Consider the following 4,761-nt stretch of genomic DNA (forward strand, 5'->3'; position numbering starts at 1 on the left):
ATTGTCCACTAGAGGGCTGATGAACTTCAGAATTTAGTAAAACGTGAGTCTGTGCTCGTCATGCATGAGGGCGCATGTGTTCAAAGCTGGAATTAACTTCGTTAGTCTCTGGTCAGCAGACGTGAAAGGAAATACATGTGTGATGATTAAAGTCTTCAGTTCTGTTTATATAAAAGCATGCTTTTTGGTTTGTGCTCTTATGGCTGTCTAGAAACTTTTTTCTTCTACTTCTCTTTTGCAAGAGGAAAAGGATTTCTCTGAGAGGTCAAGCATAGGTTGATGAGTGATCTGTACTGGCATTTGGATTCTAAGGCAGTAATAAATACTGGTCATCTACCAGCATTTGTCCTTTGTGTATCTATGTCTCTCGAAGACCTCAAAGATAGATAGAATTTAGGTCTGGATTCTGTAGTCAGATGTCGTCCTAACCAGTCGGTCTCAGGTGAATTAATGGCAATCAGTGCGACACCACAAGTTCAAGTGAGATGCCCATCTACTGCTCCTGGCATCGGTGCTGTGCTCTTCAGGGTGTGCAGTGGGACTGCTTTTCCCTATAGACTCATTGGGATGGTTTTGGCTATTGGAAAATAAGCATGAAGACAGAAGCAACAACCCCACTGCATGACAGAGCTGCAGGAAACCATGGCAGGACACTGGGTCAGCCTGTGGTGGTCAAGGCAGAGGTTCTATATTTAATATATTCAATTCTTCTTTAAAAATTAAAAAAAAAAACCCCTCTATTTCTGTTTCCACCTAGTTATGGAAATATTTTTTCTATTTATCTTAAAGTTTGGGGTTGAAAAAGCCATATTTTCCACTCAAGTCCCTTTCAGTCTTGCTTAGGTCCTCAAAGGATTATTGTCCATAAACATTTTTACTGCATCGTTAGTCACAACGTTTTTGACAAAATCATTGCTAGGATTAACTAGCTGTAAGGCATGAAGGGCCACTGGGAGAACTTCCCCCTGAAAACTCAGGTCGACAATTTTGGAACATTTTCTTCTTCTTGAACTAAGGACTCATTTCTTCTCAGAAACATTTTTTGTTTGAGGACCCAGAATAGACAGGCAAGGAATCCTGCTTGAAGCTAAAGCTGGCAGCCTACAGTTTTCATAGCAAGTTGTCCCTCTGTTCTCTGTTCTACTTTTTTTTTTTCTGAGATAATCCTCAGGAGCAGAAGCTGGCCAGGAGGAGCTGGGGGCTCCCAGGGCTGTCTTCCCCACACTGACTCTCTCTGCTGGACTCTGTTCTTGTCAATCTCTGAGGTTTAATTTACTTTAAATGAGGCATAATAAACACAGCAGTAAATGTAGGGTAAGACTCTTATAGGAATAGGTTTTTTTTTTTTTTTTTTTCCATTCCGAGGTCAGATGTCATCAGATACTAAAAAGATTGTTTTTTTGGTCACCCCTCCCCGCCTTAATGGAACTGTGCCCAGAAGGACCCAGCGCATTAACAGATAAGTAAAAACAATCAAAAATAGATCAGGTGACCTTGGACAAGTCACCTCACCTCTCAATGATTTTGTTTCTATGGAAGATGTGTGTGGTGGTGGGTGGTGCTAAGTGCTCCCCAGGATTTCTCCCAGCTTGAACATGCCACTAGCCAGAATTCCAGACCCGTAGGGGCTGAGGGTCAGGAGTCTGGCGACCCAGGCCACGTCCAGTTCCAGACCATGCATCAGACACCTCAGAAATAACGTCCCTGCCATGGAAGAACAGAAACCGCAAAAAAGAAGGGAAGTTAGGAGCCCTGAACGATTCATGCGAGACACTTGCACCCCATGACCAGTGACGGGCAGGTAAAACAGGGAGTAGCAGGCACAGGCAGAAAGCGGTATCCCGGGGTGGGGGGGGGCGCTCCCTGAGGCGCTGACCCCTCTCCCCGCCAACGATCCCACCTCATTGCCTTCTGCGCCACCTAAGGCCCCTGGGGCTGCTTAACGTTCCAGATTCGCCCCAGGCCCGCTCCTCCTCCCGCCAGCAACCCGCGGGCGGCCGGGCCCCCGCCCCGCGATGCCGCAGCCCCGCGGGCGCCGCCGCACTGGCCAGCCGCTGCGGCAGGACGCGCACCCTCCGTTGGTGGCAGCGGCTCCGGCGCCCGCGCTCGCCACCCACCCTCCAGCCCCGGGCCGCGGAGCCACCACCCATGGCCCTCGGGCCACCGGCCTTGCGCCCAGGCCTGCGCGCAGCTTCTGCCACTCGCCTGGGGCCGCGCCGTCCCCGCCTGGGGCGCGATGCAGACCGGCTCCGGCCGGGACAGAGCTCGGAAGATGTCGCGGCTGCGAAGGCTGAGGGTTCGCCTGTCCGGGCCGCGAAGGCCGCGGGTCCGCTCGTCCGTTGGTGAGAGGGCGGGACGTGCAGAGGGAGGGTCGGCGGGGCGGGCACGGGGGCTGTTAGGTGACACCGCCCCGCCCTCCGCCCGGCCTCCCCCTCCTTTGGGTCCTTGGCCGCAGAATCTGATGATGCTACGCGTGGCCCTCGCTGGGGGGGCTGGGCGCCACGACACCTCGGAGCCCGAAGGCCCAAAGGCCGGCCAGGGGCGGGGGCGGCGGGGACCCCAGTCCACCGGGGTGTGCGCGCGCCCGTGCGCATGCTCCCCCGCCCCTGCGCGGGGAGGCGGCGGCCGGTGGCCGTGACCCCGGGTGGTGGCCGTGACCCCGGGCCGTGGACCGGGTGCGGTGGGCGAGATTGCTGGGTGGAGAGACCTGACATCGCCTTGCTCCTGCGGCGACGCCGCTTGCATTAATTCTCGGTGTTTTGCGCAGGCGCAAACGCCAGCCCCAGGAGAGCTGCGGGGGGGACCCCGCAGGCAGGCGCCAGGCGTGAACACCACCCCTAATCTCCATAACACCGTCCATCCCCCCCACCCCCCACCCCCCGTGCTTCACACGTTGTCCCCCACCGCTCACGGCGGTAGACGCCTATGTTGTCATCGTCGTCATTATTATCGTATTTTATTATTATTTTTTTACATATTTAGAAACCAAAATCTTATTAAGTTGGATGTTATGCGACTATGATACAGACCCCTAGATAATGAAAAATTGAAAGAGAGCTTCAAAACCAATGAGACTTCTTAGCATTTCAGAACTTCCATCGACATCGGCTTCATAGGTGGCTCTTCCATGTGACAAAGGTGCAGGGGTTGTGGTTTGGAGCTGGGGTCACTTGTCACCTCCCTGTTGTTTCTTGTTTTGAGAAAACAGGCGCATAAAAGCCAGCGACTGTACTGCTGTGGCTGAGATGTGGGAGGGAAACGCTGTCAGTTAATTTGGACCCTTTTTTCTTAAACGAGTAAAGTACATGTTCGTTATGCAGTGTACATGCTCAGCTTCATTCCGAGGGGGCTCCCAGTGCTGAGGACCACTGGGCTGCGCGGTGAGACTAGGCTCTGGGGAGCAAGGGCTGAAGCAGGGAGCCCAGTGGCGGGGTAGGGGGGAGGCAGCAACAATTCAGGTGCCAGATGGCTTCTGTGTCGAGCGGAGGTGGAAGGAGGGGGCTGTGGGCACTTCCTCCATATGTTTGATGGTAGAGCCAGTGACATTTGCTCACGATTTGGATGTGAGCAGGAGAACCAAAGATGGCTCAGAGGGTTTCGGTCTGAGAACCTGGAAGAATGTACCCTTTACCACAGAGATGGGGAAGGCTGCAGAAAGAACAGGGGTCTCTGGAGGAAGGAGGGGGTGTGGGGAGTTTGTTTTGAACATGTGAAGTGTGTACTTGAAGGCCAAGTAGAGGTGCTTAGTACATAGCTGGACTTGGGAGCCAGGAGACTGTTCTAAACCAGAGAGAAATTTGCAGATCCTGAGCGGGCCGGCCCCACGGACTGGCGCCTGTGCAGTCGCTAGGGCCCTGCCCTCAGACGATGCTGGTATTTGCTTTCCTGCTCGGCTGCTGCTGTCTTGGGTGTCTTAATAATTTGGGGGCAGGGGGCCTGCATTTTCACTTTGCACTGGGTGCTGCAAATTACATAACCGGTGTGTATAAAAACCGGTGTGGCCAACAAGAAAGGGGTCCTTGGCATTCTAGCATTTCCAGGTCGGGGAGGGTAGAGCAGCAGCAGAGGGGTGGCCAGTGAGGTCACCAGACCCCAAGGGGGCTGCTCAGTGGCTCAGGGGGTCAAATATGCAGGAAGCAGGGAGTGTTGGGCTGTGCCCTGTGCTGCCGAGAGCTCAGGAAACATGAGGCTTGAGAACTGACTGTTGGACTTAGCAACGTGGAAGTCACTGGTGACCTTGAAAAGAGCTGTTTTTGTGTAATTATTGGGATGGATGTCTCCAGCGCAGTTTCGAGACATCCTGGGTGCAGCATGTCCAGAAAACTCTTTTGGATAAATTTGGTAGAAAGGGAGGAGGGCAAATCGGGTAGTAGCTGGAGGAGGGTGTGAGTTCCAGAGCGGCTGTTTTGTTTTAAGACTGATACCACAATCATACAGTTGATGGCACAAATGTCAAATTAAGGGTCTTTAAGGGAGAAGGAGAGACAGTGACCTGAGGTCAACAATGAGAAGCAAGGTCATCGGGGCCGAGCGATGAAGGGAAGAAGTCTGGAGGTAGAGGGTCTGGGGGGTCTTGGTGATGACAGGCTGCACGTTCTGGAAGACAGGATGGCTTAGAAGACAGGATCAGTTTAGAATATTCACATATTGTGTGGATGCGTCAGCTCCCTGGGGTGACTCAGCGAACTTGAATATAGGGCTTCGTAAGGCCAATCTGGATGATGCCCAAGGCAGGTAGAGATGGCGAGGCCGTGAGTGTTC

Source organism: Pteropus medius, unplaced genomic scaffold (assembly GCF_902729225.1).
Source record: "Pteropus medius unplaced genomic scaffold, Ma_sr-lr_union100, whole genome shotgun sequence".
Classification (NCBI taxonomy): Eukaryota; Metazoa; Chordata; class Mammalia; order Chiroptera; family Pteropodidae; genus Pteropus; species Pteropus medius.